The following is a 16,193-nucleotide window of genomic DNA, read 5'->3' on the forward strand; positions in this document are numbered from 1 at the left end:
TTCATTAAAGAGAAAGGCTTCCTAGCAACTTGTATCTTTTTCCCAACCCTAATTTTGTTATAATTCAGTTGGGTAACATTTTAAAATAACTCAAACATTTATAATTTACTTAAATATCTTCTCTCATTTTTATTATTTGATACTAATGTTTATGAGGTAATTTAATACCTTTATAGAGGCCTTTTTTTTTTCACATAAGAATAAACCAGTGTTCAGAGTTACTAAGTAATTTACTTAGGACTTTAAATAATATTAGTGATCACTCTAAAGGTGGGCTTTTCCCTGGGGGTGGACAGGGAATATGGCAGTTCTTGAGGATGACAAAGAGGAAAGGGTTTCTCTTTCAGACTAGACAAGGAAGACAGGAGAGGCAGCTAATTATTGGCCAGCATGAATCTGAGAATGTAAAATAGCCTAGATTTGTCTAGACTTGCAGGAGTATAGGGAGGTTCTAGGAGAGATGGGAGGAGAAACAGGAGGGGGAATACTTGGGAGAAAATGGTTGTGTATATATAAACTGAAAAGGGTTTTCTAACTAAAGTAACTTTTAAATTAGGACTCTAGGGCATTGATGAATGAAATATTAGTGTAATGCATTCCTACTCTTCATGTGGAGAAACCACAGCCTAATCGGTGACTACAGTAGTACGCTAGGTCACAAAAATATTTTTGTTCTGTGGACAGGACCACCCAGGCTCCAGATCACCTGCCTTAAGTAGTGGCTCTTGTCTAGGTCAACGAGATTATCCAGCAATGTGACAAAAAGCATACAAACACAGCTGGATCACCTCTATTACAACAGATCTATGCATTATAGGCATTATAGGCAGATAATATAATTTTGCATATACTTAATGAGTGCCTTTGAAATTGAATTAATATGCCAATTTATGTCTCAGAAGTAAAATGAAGTCCGAAGCATAAATATGCCAATTTATGTCTCAGAAGTAAAATGAAGTCCAAAGCATAGGTACCTGTATTTAGGTAAAATTTTATCCTTCGGGACAATTTTATTTAAAGGAGGGAAAAAACAGAAGTTAGAGAGTGAAAACTTCATTTACCCAAAGTTAGACCACAATCTGCATAGACAGTTACATAGCAGTAGATAGATTTGTTGATGCTATCTGAAGTTGATGCAGTCCTTTTTACTTATGAAATTTGATTTTTCTTCACCATATCACTATGTCTTAATTCTAGCAATAGGTATATACTCCCAGGTGTATGAATTTCAATTTAATCAACTGAGGTTTTCTAGAGTCATGTAAAAAATTTCTAATATTCCTCTTGATACTGCTATTATTCACTCTTGCAAAAGTGTAACATTAATATCTGCTGAACACTAAAGAAAATCACATAAACTATTTTGTTCAAGATGGAGACACCTATTAGTTTTTTTTTTCATCGCTAATTAAAACATAATAATTGATTTTCTATGTGGCAGTAGTGTAATGGGCAAATTTAAAAGTATATCCTTTCAGTTTGATTTGCAAGGTCTCTTTCACTTTATTTCAACAAAAATATACTGAACAAAAATATAATGAGCATCATGTTAGGTATGGCCAAGGATGTAGAGATATATGAGGCACCACAGTTATTCACAAGGAGATTTCAGAATAATGGGATGAGATAACGCAACTAACTCAAATCCCAAGGCTGAATGACAGTGCTATAAGAGATATGCAAAGGCACTGAGGAAAAGCACAGGATTGGGAACCAGAACACTGTGAAGTCCAAGCTATAGCAATCTAGCTTTGTGAGCACAAGGAGATCACCCAGAGTCTTTGAATTTCAGTTTACGCATTTGTAAAATGAGATTTTTTTTTTTGAATCAAGGAAATACTTTTCATGTAACCCAACATACATTAGAAAATGCTGTGAAAATCCAAGTTAGTAGAGTTTCAAAGAATGGCTGTGGTGAGTCTACTCATTTGTTATGATTAGGAATATATTCTGTCTTCATAAGTGTGTATCAGCTGGCTAAGGAAGAGGTGCTGGTGGTTAGATGGATTACACCTGGAGAAAATAAGGTAAAAGGCATTTCCAGAGAAGGAAACGTGGGAAAGGTACCCAGGTTTTTAGGTACACGTTGTGTTTGGGAAACATGGAGTGACTGTATTTGACTAGAGAATGTGCACCACAAATACAGGATTAGTAGAAAATCTTGTTAAAAATAGAGGCAGGGGTCATGCTGCCAAAGCCTTAAAGATATGGTAAAGTAGTGGGAGTGATCAAAGAGTGGAAGTGGCCTGCAATAATTGGCTGAGCCTGAACTAGAGTCAGAACAGTGTGAATGCAACAGTGACAGAGTGAGAGACGCTGATGATTCCAAAGTTCAAATCAGTAGCTAAGGCTTCACTCCAAACCTCTAGACCTTTGTATTTGACCATCAAATATACACTTCCCATTGATTATCCTAAAGGTATCTCAAATTCAAAGGTATCTCAAATTCAACAAATTAGTTTTCATTATCTCCTCTAAATTTGCTTCTCTTTCTTGCAAACACTAATAGATTCATTTATTTGTTGCAACGTCCCCATAGACTTTGAGGCTAGAATTTCTCATTTTTTATTAAAGGCATCTGTGATCTGCCCATCTTCCTTAATCAGAGACACTGAAGTCTTACAAAATGGCTCCCTCTCCCTTATTCCTTATGTCCAGGAAATCACCAAGTCTGGTCAAAGCCTCTTTTAATTATCTCTGCCTTCTGAATTCTCTTCCCCCCTTTAGGCCATTGCCTTAAATTTAGGCCTTTGTCATCTCTCCTACAATATTTCAAGTGCTTCCTTGCCTCAGGCTCTCACATCTGTCACTCATTTTACTTTTCCCTTCCCCCTCCCCTATCTCTGAGTCAGGTTTATTGAAGTACAATTTACAAACAGCAAAATTTACCTCTTTTAAAAGGTATACATTACAATGATCTTGACAAATGTACATTGCCATTAAACCACTTCAGAAAATACAGTATAATTCCATCAACCAAAAGTTTCTTCATTCTCCTTTGTAGTTGGTGCCCTCCCCTTAACCCCAACCGGCACTGTCTCTTTTTAATATATTATCTGTGTTGCTGTCGGAGTTATCTTTATAAACAGCAAATCTCTTTGCTTAAAAGTCTTTCATTGACTTCCCATTACATAAAGAATATAGTCCCACTCCTTAATTTGACTGTTAAAGCGTCTTCAAGACCTGCTGCCATGCAGCTCTCTGGTCTCGTATTTACTCTTCTCCGTCATGTACCATCCCTCCAGTCCTTTCATACTTTTCAAAATATTCCATTGTATATTGGGGGGGGGGGGCTTTTAAACTATACCTCTTCTTTATTTAAAAAAAAAAAAATGAGTGGCTGCTCTAGGATATATATATCTTTAAGTTACCACAGTCTACTGTTAGTCATACTATACATCTTCATGAATGAGAACATTACACCTATTCCAACCTGTTTATTGTACTATTATCATACAATCTATTTCATCATATATTATAAACCTTAGACTGAATTTCTATCATTTTTGCTTTAAATATTCAATTCTCTTTTAAAGATAATTTTAAAAATAAGAAAGCTGTTTTTTAAATTTGCCAGATTATCTATTGAATGCTCTTTATTCTCCTGTGCAGATGTGAGTTTTTATCTAGTGTCATCTTCCTTCAGCTTGAACAAATTTTCTTTCTTTCTTTCTTTTTTTTTTTTTACATTTCTTGTAGTGCAGGTCAGCTGTTAACAGATTATTTCACTTTTGCTTATCTTAAAATGTCTATTTTACATTAATTTTTGAAGGATATTTTCCCTGGAATATAAAATTTTAGGTTGAAGAATTTTTGTTTCTTCTATGTCTTTAGAGATGTCATTCCTTTTCTCTTTTTTCCTTTGCATTCTTTCTTATGGACAGTCAGAAGTATCTGTCCCCCTGTAAAAAATGTTTATTTTTAAAAAATTTCCCTTCATGATTGGTTTTCAGCAATCTGAGTATAACGTGCTTGGTTCAGTTTTTTGTTTTGTTTTGTTTGTTTCATCCTGCTTGTGTTTTGTTGAGATTTCTGGGTCTATATGTTTCAGCTATTATCTTTTCAAATATAAAAAGTTTTTGTCCCCACTTCAGCTATTTTTAGACTCTAATTATATACATTAGACCATTTGATATATTCCCAGTTTTCACAGAAGCTCAGTTTTGTTTTGTTTTTCCTTTTCTTTCTATGCTTCGTTTGGAGAGTTTCTATCTTCCTTCCCTAAGTTTCACAGATATTTCTTCTTTAGTTTCTTCTGTTCCTAAGTTCATCCAGTGTTTTTTGTTTAAAATACTGCAATTTCTAGTTTTTTTAGTTTCCATTTATATCTTCATTATGTTTACATTTTCCTTTAAAACACTGAACATATTAACAATAGCTATGTAATGTCCTTTCTTGTTAGATTAATTTTAATCATCTCTGTCATTTTGAGGTCTATTTATAATCACTGAGTTTTCTCCTTGTTATGGGTCAAAATTTTCTGCTTCTTTGCATGTCTCATAATTTTTGATTATAGGCTGGACGTTATAAAGCCTAAGTTCTTGAGAGTCTAGATATTCTTTTCTCTCTTAATAAGTGTTGAAATTTGCCCTAGCTGACAGTAAAACTTACCTGGAGTTCAGCTTAATATTGCCAAGGCTTTCTTTTTAAGATTTTAGGGAGTTTTCAGTATAGTCTTTACTCTAGAGCTAGTCTAGCACTACCACTAACCTGGCATGTATAATGAAAGTCCCAGTGTTTTTTTTTTTCCTCTTTGCCCATTGTAGACTCTATCATTAACCAGCCCAGTATAAGCTCCAGTACTTGTTTAAATTAACGCTTCCAGTAGTCATTTTTGCCAGTCCTAAGGATGTCTCAGTCAAAACTGACTCGATGGCAACGGGTTTGGTTTTTAGTTTTCATCCTACGTATGCATAAATTCGTATTCAACCCAAAATCTCTCAAGTTCTTTCTCTGAAGTGCTCCCTTCTTTCTGGTATTCAGAATGTTAATTCCAGCTGCTTCAGTTTCCCTGATCTCAAATTTCTGTTGTTCTCTGCTTTTATTCCTGTTCCTTGCTCCATGGTTTGGAAGTGCCTCCAGGAAGAAATGCAGGACACTTTTAGGGCTTATATGGCTTTTCTTTTTTCAGGGATTACAGTCTTCCAATACCTATTGTCCAGTGTCAGAAAACTACCTACACTCTCTTTCTGGTGTCTTTTGAGAGACAAATTTCATATAGTCCAATTTATCTTTCTTTTTTCTCTCTCTCTTATGTCTTCTTACTCCGAGATAATTTCTTTTCCTTTCAAAGTTTTATTGTGTTCTCTTTCACATTTAGATCTGCAATCCATCTAGAAATGAAGTATGGGTTGATGTGAAGCAGTGTTTAGTTTTACATTTGGTTATCAAAATGATTCAACACTACTTACTGAAAAGATAATCATTTACCCCACTGAACTACAATACTTTGTCATAAACTGGTGAGTGATCTGTGTAGATCTTTTTCTTGACTCTATCTTCTGTTCCATTCATCAGTATGTCTATCATTGCCTCAAAATGACTATATTTTAACTATTCTTATTTTAAAATAAGTATTAATATCTGATAAGAGTAGAACTGCACCATAGGATTTCCAGGGAGTGGCTGGTAGATTCAAACTGCCAACCTTTTTGGTTAGCAGCCAAACTCTTAACCACTGCACCACCAGGGCTCTGACAATGCAATTACTCCGTATTTATTCTTCAGTATTTTTCTTTGTAATTCACTAAATTTTTAATTTCAATATTAACTTTAATATCAGCTTGTTAATATATGCAAAAAATCATCCTGAGTTTTTATTAGTATTGTGTTAAATCCATGGATTACATGGGGAGGATTAATATCTACAGAGCAGCACTGGTGGCACACTGGTTAAGCACTTGTCTGTTAGCCAAAAGGTTGGTAGTTTAAACCATCAGCCACTCTGCAGGAGAAAGATGTGGCAGCCTGCATCCGTAAAGATTTCAGCCTTGGAAACCCTATGGGGCAGTTCTACTCTATCCTATAGGGTCACTATGAGTCAGAATCGACTTGATGGCAACGAGTTTGGTTTTATTGGTTTAACATCTATGGAATGTTGAGTCTTACAATGTATTAACAGTTGTTTTTTTTTTTTAGATCTTTATGTTCTGTCAATAGTATTTTGTCAATTTCAGTGTAGAGATTTTTCATATATTTGTCAGGTTTATTCCTAAGTATGTGTTGTTTTGATGCTATTGTGAATGGTATCATTTCAATCACTTCATTTTCTATTTAGTGCTATTATTATATTAAATGTTATTGGTTTTGTATATTGACATTGAATCCAGTATCCTTGATGAACACATCAAATACTTTACAGCAATGAAGGATAATCTATAGCTATATGCAATACCAGAAATATGTTTACCTGTGTTTTATTGACTATGCAAAGGTACTCAGCTGTTAGATCATAACAAATTATGGGTAACACTCAGAAGAATGGGAATTCCAGAACACTTAATTGTGAGTATGAGGAACCTGTAATTAGATCAAGAGGCAGTCGTTTGAACAGAACAAGGGGACACTGCATGAGTTAAAGTTAAGAAAGCTGTGCTTCAGGGTTGTCTCCTTTCATCATACTTACTCAATATGCATGTTGAGCAAATAATCTGAGAAGGTGAACTATATGAAGAACACTGCATCAGAATTGGAAAAAGACTAATTAAAAACCTGTGATATGCAGATGATACAACCTTGCTTGCTGAAAGTGAAGAGGACTTGAAGCACTTTGATGAAGAACAAAGACTACAGCCTTATTACATCTTAATATAAAGAAAACAAAAATCCTCACAACTGGACCAATAAGCAACATCACGATATATGGGGAAAAGATTGAAGTTCTCAAGGATTTCATTTTACATGGATCCATAATCAACACCCATGGAAGCAGCGGTCAAGAAATTAAAAGAGGCATTGCATTGGGAAATCTGCTACAAAAGACCTCTTTAAAGTGTTAAAAAAAAAGCAAGGATGTCACTTTAAGGACTAAGGTGTGTGTGACCCAAGCCATGGTGTTTTCAATTGCCCCATATGCATATGAAAGCAGGATAATGAATAAGGAAGACCAAAGAAGAATTGAGGCCTTTGAATTATGGTGTTGGCGAACAATATTGAACATACCATGACTGCTAGAAGAAGGAACAAATCTGTCTTGGAAGAAGAATGCTCCTTAGAAGCAGGGATGACGAGACTTCATTCTACCTACTTTGGGCATGTTATCAGGAAGGATCAGTTCCTGGAGAAGGACATCAACCTGGGTAAAGTAGAAGATAAGTCAAAAAAAGGAAGACCCTCAATGAGATGGATTGACACAGTAGCTGCAACAATGGGCTCAAGAGTAACGATTGTGAGGATGGCACAGGACTGGGCAGTGTTTCATTCTGTTGTACAGTGGGTTGCTATGAGTCAGAACCAACTCAACGGCACCAAACAACACAGCATATGCAACAATATGAATGCATCTCACAAATACATTATTGAATAAAAGAAGGCAGGCCAAACAATGCATATGGTATAATTTCACTGATATAAAATACAAAAACAGGTGAAAATAAAATCTCCACTGTTAGATGCCAGGTAATGATTACCTTTGGGAAGCAGTGACTGAAAGAAAGAAGTAGGAGAGCTACGGAGTGTTGATAACAACCCACTTCTTGATCTGAGTTCTGGGGTCACGGGTGTGTTCAGAAAGTGAAAAGTTAGAAAGCTCTACATTTTGTTCACTTTTTTGTATATTTTGGTGAGAAGTTAATAAACTTAAAAGAGCAGAGATGAGAATTACTTCCAGTTTTCTTACGCTACTTACCATATCTCATGCTCTAAAACTTATATGCTATACACAGAGAATAAAATTGGGAAGAACCAATGACAACGGTAGCAGGAAGTACAAACCTTGGGGGTGGTTTTACATAATTTGTACATTAGATATCCCTCAGTAATATCCAACCTATGAGATCTTTTCATATTTCATTGCTAAAACAGCTGGCTGTAATTGGGCTTCTTCTGAAGTTCAAATACTTTCTGTATAAAGGCTCTGAGAAGAAACTAGGATGGGTACTGCATTGAAAACATATTTGCTTTAACAGTGACAGCCACACAAAGCCAGCGTAGGAGGTGGGAAACAAGGAACTGCTTGTTAGAGACAACAGCTGTTAGGCAGAGGCAACACAAAAAGGAAACATAGGTCAAACTTTATGGGAAAATATTAGCACGTTCAATTCTAGTTTAACGTAGGCGCTGGGATGTCTTGTACCCTTAAAAGTATTTACTCCCTAGTAACTACCATCAAAAGAATGCTAAATAGAAATGTGATACAAATTAAAGAATTTATTTTCAGAATTGCATTTTTCTTACACAAAAGATGGTACAAGATGATGCAACTATACGTTGGTTCCATATATTTATTTATGCCTTTTATTAATACATATTTCAAACATATTGCATTATGACAAACTCATGTGTTTAATAATGAAAAAGCCTTCCAACAATCTCTCAAGGATTTCAATCTGATTGTTTTAAGAATGTTTTATAGCATCTTTAGGTTTTACCCACATGTATTTAGGAAGGATATAGAATTCATCTAAACACCACAATACATGTCTACAGCAATTTTCATTCTGTTTTTAATGCATTTCCAGACTTGCTAACAGATCTTAACAAAATTATGCCCAAACTAAATAAATACACTTTCCCTCTCCAATTATAGCCTTAAGAGCTTATGCTAACTCTAAATAAAAATTTACTGATGTCTAACTTACACTGTTCCAAATTAAGTAGAAATTCTTAGCAAGAAAAAATATCCAAAATAACCCAACTTTATCCACCCCTTATGATTAAGACAGCAATAGATATTGTGGACGCACACATTCTTAAGCATTTGGATTTAAGATTTTTAAATGTAAATTAGCCATAACGAAACATGCAACCAAATTGTAAAGCTGTCATTTAGTTTAGCATAATCATTTTATAACTTAGCTAAGCCTTTATGTTTGGTAGGACTTTTAGTGATATATATATATTTTTTAATTTGCCTGGTTTCTTTCTTATATGATATCTAGAGTTCATGTTCATTTTTCTAAGTATTTTTGTAAAACTGTGTTTAAGTAAATAGTACTATTGATTTAACACGGTAATGACTCAGGAGTTTTCATACCATATTACTTAATATTACACATCCCAAAAATTCAATATTCTGACTTTGTATTATAGTGCTATCACATTATTGAGGCAGAATTTTTAAGTCAGAAAAGAATAGGTATTTAAATATTCCTAATCGGGGTAAACCCTATTATTGTATAGATGGTCCTAGCATTGGTTTTAACTATTCTTTTCTTTCATAGAGAAAACATTTTGAGCATGTTTAAATGTATTTACAAATTTTCCACAACTCCATCTAAAAACAAAGTGGATGTGAAATGGTTAAATATTAAATAGTACTGTAATGAGAATTTAAAAATATGAGTCCTATATATTTTAAAACAATGAAACTTCAAAAAATAAAATAAAATGGTAAACTGGTATCAACATTGGTAAGAGTTTTCTAGAGAACAAACGCAAATAACAAAGATACACACCTGGCTTTGCTTTTACTTTTTTTTTTTGTCTTCTTTGCTTTTTGCAAGTAAAAATTATCTAATCATTTTGGCAAGCAACAATGACAGTAAAGGCTAAGCTATCTGCTCGAATAATGAACAATTTTTCCAGATTTAGCATTTTCATAATCTGTTAATAGCTGTTAAATGTCACTGCTGAAAAATGATCTGGAATACCTGTTCAGCAGACAATTTTTAAAGCAAGCCAAAATCAACCAGCTACTGCTTTTAGCTTTAAAGAGAAAGGAACTACATAGTTTTCTTTAATATGACTTGTCGGTTATTCAAGCAGTTTAAACTTCAAAAAAATCTTTTAATTAGAACTCTGAATGCAAAATCAAAATTATAATGTTCTGAAGAAAAGGTCAATGAGCCCTAGTTGCGTGATGGTTAAGCACTTGGCTGTTAACTGAAAGGTCAGTGGTTCGAACCCACCCAGCTGCTCTGCAGGAAAAAGACCTGGTGATCTGCTACTAATAGATTACCCATTGCCAGGGCCATCCAGTCAATTCTGATTCACAGTAACCCTAGAGGACAGAAAAGAACAGTCCCATAGGGTTTCCAAGGCTATAATCTTTACAGAAACATCCTTCTCCCCCAGAGCAGCTGGTGAGGAAACCCTATGAGGCAGTTCTACTCTGTCCTACCAGGTCACTGTGAGTCGGAATTGCCTCCATGGCACACAACAACAACAACAAGGAAAGTTCAAGTTTGTTTGTTTTTACTTTTATTGATCCTTAATATTTATGCATAATTTCATGACATCTTATCTATCACTCAAAAAAGAGAGCTATATCAGTGCACACCACGTCAAAGAAGACAATTCACAAAATGAGCATGCCAGCTCAGATCAATGCAAGGCAAGGAGAAAGTAGAACTCTGGGTGTTAAAACAAGTTAAGTTTTCCTGTATGGCAACCAAAAAGCTCATATTCTAGAAATCAACCCCATGCTTGAAGAAGAGGCCAAAAATTCTAACTTAAAGGGTATGGGTGTACTCCTCCTATCCTGCTCCCTCCCCGTTTTATCCTCCTTACTATTCTTCCATCTAGAGCCAATGACTTACTCTCACTGGAACATATTAAAATAATCTCAAAAGAAAATTTGTCTGTATATCAGCACAAAACTATTAAGAGCATAACACATTTTAAATGTACTGTTACTATAAATAAATAAATAAATAGTCTGGGTTAAAACAAAGCACAGAACGAGAAAGCACCTCCACACTTCTAATTTCCTTTAACCTATTTTGATAAATTTTGCTCTTAAATTCAAGAGTTATCTGGGAGTGCTTTTATAAGTTCCATGTAGTTAATATTTTTGGTCAAGTATTTCTAGTATTTTGAATATGATTAGATCATGTGGCCTGTGAAATTAACATTAGAAAAAAATCAAATGAGGTTTCATTTGCCATCAGATTCATTAGCATTTTTATAAATGTCGAGTCGATTCCGACTCATAGCGACCCTAATAGACATCAAAATCTATATTTGAAAGATGAACCCTTATGCATTTTATATATTTCTATTTAGATCAGTTTGTTGATCTTTCAGTGTACAAAAGCTCTAAAAATGTGAGGCAGTCCATTATACAATAAGTTTAAATACCAATGTTGCTTAGAACCCTACATTTTTGATTAAATAATATTTACATTCCCAAGTTATGAGTTGTTCAAGACAGCTAAGTAAAATTCTTAAGGACATACAGTATTCACTAGTAAACTTGAGCTCATTCTCAATTAAGGACAATTTTGGATTAAACTGCTATACATTCATCTCTAAATCTCTATAAATCTACTTGGAATAATGATTTTATTCCAGTATTCATTGAAACACATGTTCCAGCAATGTATTTATCTGATCCTGAGTCTAGTTTTAGTAATCTTTATAATGTTGTATTTTAATTGACCTATATTTTCAGCATGAGGTTATTATACCAGGTTTATATGAGATATCAACTACATCTTCACATTTTTCTAGAGAGAAATACACATTTATAATTACATTAGTAATTGTTTAGACTGAAAATGGCAATTTGAGCACTTGAGGGTAGAACACTGATGCCTTTTAGGGTCAGTCCCAGAGGTACAGAGACAAGGAGAGGAAGAACAAGTAATTGATCTGAGAGCAAACCAATGCCATGGTCATCTAGCAGCTCTCATCCTTTGATGGTACTCATTGATTTAGCAAATTGGTTTGGATTATCTGTTGATATTAATATCTTATAGCTGCTAACCCCCCTGGATTTTTCTTTCTCTGCTTGTTGAGTCTTAGTCTGGTTTTGGAGTACAATAGCCTCAAATGTGAAAGATAAAATGGTCTTTGTCCCAAAAGATGACAGTGTAGCACTAGGGCGGCCACCAGTTTCCTGTGGAAACACCAAGAAGAAGTCATTCTGTTCTTGGTATTTTTGCTCCTTTCCAGGAGTCCCTGGCTGGTGCAAACAGTTAAGCACTCAACGATTAACTAAAAAGTTGGTCATTCGAGCCTACCCAGAGGTGTCTGAGAAGACAGGCCTGGCAATCTGCTTGCAAAAGGTCACAGAAAACCCTTTAGATTGCATTTCCACTCTGCACACGTTGGGTCAACATGAATTGGGATCAACTCAACAGCAACTAACAACAATGACAAAAGTTCTCAGAAGTAGATAGGACTCAGCCCACTCATTTAGACCTTCTTTAGCTTCTTGGGTGTTTAAACTCCTGACTAGCCCAGAGAAGCAAATGGATTCAAGTTAGGAGCAGAGGGAGTGTATGAGGGATGTCCCAGTTGACATCTCCTTTGGAACCTCCTTTGATTAATATTTAGAGTAACTTTCCTAACACAAATGATATATAATAAATGTACACATTCTGTGGTTCATAATACTTACAGACTTATTACAAGCCATATTGCCACCTAGAACCACAATCCTAAAAGAGCTCCAGAACTATAGATTCCCAGATTTTTAAGTTAGACATCAGGCTATCCAATAGATGAACTTATGGCAGTTCTGATACAGTGATTTAAAATTTCTAAATGAAAAATACTAACCATTGAAGGAAAACAGACTTCTTGAATTCAAAGGAATTTTTTATTAGGGTATGTATTTCCAAGTAAAACCATTCTAAAGGGGTATGGGGCATGGAGAAATCATTTTAACCCTCACACATGATTTAAGCAGGTGCAGGCAGGTTCAGGGTGCACAATACCACACCTTGACTTTGAAACATTCTTGACACATGTGTGCCTGCAGCAGGCCTCAGCACACCCTGAGCAACCACAAACAGATGCAACTGAAGCAAGGATTCAATTATGGAGAAAAGAGAATCTGTAAAGGCCTTTTAGGTGTTAGTGAGAGCCAAATACTATTTTCTGCTTTTAAACTGCAAGGCAATTGAACCCAATGTCTACTAGGAGCACTACAGAGTGTGTCTATTGAAATTTTTTGCCAAAGGGGAAACAGTAATTTAAAAGACACCACAAATACCACCTCAGGACTCTGGCTTCCACTACTGCAGATTGCTGAACAGCGTAAGAAAACAAATGTTATTCTCTAAGAGAGGAAGGTTTATGTATTCATAAATGGATATCCTCCTCAGATATGGTAAAATAATAGTGCTAAGTTTTTTTCAACTCAAGCTAAGTTCTCAGGTCATGGATTTTGGACAACTGGCACAAACATCCTAACATCCTGGTGACACTATACCCAAGAATAAGTTCTGTATTTGCACTTCTTCATTCAGATACCATGGAGTTTTTACCATGGTCTTTAGCAAGACCTAGGAACAGAACATAAAGTCCCCAAGTATAAGTGGTATTCAGATCAGAATTGCCTTGATTTCTAACTTGGTGGATGTAGGGCCAGTGCTGTGATAATCTTGTATGTTCTATGAACTCTTTTCTCTTAGAAAGGCTTAAAAGAGCTTTGTAATTGAACATTTATCACTTCTACTTTCTTGGTGGAACTACACGCATTTGATTTAGAGACAGTCTGGTTGATGCTAAAGTAATTCCAACACTGCCCACTGGTCTCCGCCTTGCTTTGCCTTCAGATAAATTCATCATTTTTCTCAGCTATTGCATACCTCTGAGACTGACCCTTACAGGCTCCATTTCTCAGACCCCTATGTCAGCAGACTGTCATGCAGGCTTCTGTCAGTGGGAAGCACTGGTGAGATAAGGAAAGGTGGGAGGAAGGAAGATGTTCAGTATTTCTCCCCATTTACTCTGTTTCCATTGGCTTCTCTGGATGTGGCTGTTTCTCCTCCTTTGTGCTAGCTATGGTACCAGGTTCCACTACTTTATCTTATTACAGGATTTTTGATAGGTTATCTTGGACAATGACACAAGCATGACCCCAGAGTTAATTTAATACAGCTATTAATCTCACCCACTTTACAGTCTTCCATATGAAAAAACCTAACCTGCCCACCTAAGGTCCTAAGAGGATACCAAGGCAGCATATGTTCATACCAGAACAGCCTCATAATGCTGGGAGCAGAACTATCCTGATGGGCTACATTTTATAGAGTCTGTGGTATTTTGGATCATAGCTTCTAATTCTTCATACTCTATGTGACTTTGCTAAACTACACATTCTTGTCTCAGCAACTTTGGGCTTTGAAACATGGTGTATTTTGGTCCGTAGAAAGATATGTTTGTAATGTGAGCAGTTTTTAAATAGGTATTTTTTTTGTTGTTGTTCATGATTTGGCTTGGCCTCTTGATTATGGGAGAAAAGTGTGCTCTAGAGTTTTGCTGCCCCTTCAGCTTGGACCCCAGAAGAAAAGAAATCTGGTGTAGACCTGAAGCTGACTAGATGTGTGGAGTCCAATTTGGCCCAAATATACCCAGTTTAGATTAGGCAAACCACAGATGAGCTGCATACTTGTGACAATGTCGAAAACACTGAGATTTTGAGGTAATTTGTTATGCAGGAAAAATACAAATCCTGAGTGGTATAGCTACCCACTTGTTGACTGTGGCTTCAAGGTTAAACCCAAAGGATTAAGAGAACAAAACAATGGAGAATATTAGAGGAAAATTTCCTTCTACAATCATCTACATGTTCCCTAAACATTCCTCATCTTCCGTCTTCTTATTCTTTTCCATAGATAAAAGGAGAACATGGTTTGTGGGTCAATTGTTGGTCATGTTTCCTTTATTCAGTGAAAAAAATTCATAAAAAAAACTGCAAAGTGTAGTCTTTTTTTTTTTCCATTCTATTTGGCCAGTTGGGGGCAGTGGTTACATAAGCTTGTCCTCTGCACACTCAAAGACTCCCTCAAACTTCCTTCCACTGGAAGGTAGGGAGGTGGCAAGTCTATTTTTTCTCTAATGCTCAGATACATCTTCTCACCAACATTAGTGTGATTTTGGTTCTTCATCTCTTGACTCTTTTGTCATTTTCAGGTAGGGAAGAAAAGCCAAAAACACCCGTTGCCATCTAGTCATTTCTGACTCATAGTGACCCTATAGGACATGGTAGAACTGCCCCATGGGGTTTTCAAGGAGTGGCTGGTGGATTCAAACAGCTGACATTTCGGTAAGCAGCAGAGCTCTTAACTACTGAGGAAGAGGGATGTTATTTATTGGGCCCTCAAGGGATCTAAGAACCAACATGCTAATCGTGAATTAGATTTCCAGGAAGGGGACTGACTTCTGCCTTGACGAAAATAAAAAGTTGTGAGAAATACACATATATATAAATCTTACAAATTCTTTTTCATTTTTTCCAACTGCCAAAAACAATTCCTCCTCTACCTTGCCCAGTTCCCTTAAGACTGCCCAGTTATAGCTGAGGAGGCCTTGATAAACACCAGTTTTAAGAATATCATCCTGATTAACCATGCCCTAGAGTTGTTTTTGCTTCCAAAACTTTCTTTTGATGTGTGTGTTTTTTTTTTGTACCAGGAACAGATGAACAAACCACATTTAGAATTGTTGAACTATTTCTCAAAAATATTTTTTGAATTTTTAAAAACCAAAATACATTCTCATAAACACTTTTCCCATTAAAGCAGTGTGTGCTGTGAGGAAAACTTTCCATATGGTTTTGATTCATTTACACTTAACTCATCAAAAAGTTGTTTGGGGGGAAAATACTTGATTACCCAGGAAACTGTTTTGATCCTTTTATCTTAAGAACAGGATATGCTACCCAAAATAAACAAAATTTGAAGTGGACAGTTGATGTTGGAATTCTATTCTGTTTTCTAAGCTTGAGTGTTCTATGCTCAAGGGGTCACATTGCCATTTACAGGCCAAAAAATTACTCAAGTATTTATAAATGCATATTGCTCTCTAGAAAAATGTGAAGATGTAGTTGATGTCTCATATAACTCTAGTAAACAATTCCATGCTGAAAACACAGCTCAATTAAAATACAACATTATGAACATTGCTAAAACCAGGCCCAGGATCAGGTAAGTAGATTGCTAAAGCATGCGCTTCATTGGATATTGGAATGAAAGAATCAGAATGAAGAGATTCTACAGTTATTCACAGATAAACACATAAAAATTTAACGAGAAATCATACTTATATTTAATTGGGGCTGAGCTCACGTTTACTAGTAAACA

Source organism: Elephas maximus, chromosome 8 (assembly GCF_024166365.1).
Source record: "Elephas maximus indicus isolate mEleMax1 chromosome 8, mEleMax1 primary haplotype, whole genome shotgun sequence".
In the NCBI taxonomy this organism is placed as follows: domain Eukaryota; kingdom Metazoa; phylum Chordata; class Mammalia; order Proboscidea; family Elephantidae; genus Elephas; species Elephas maximus.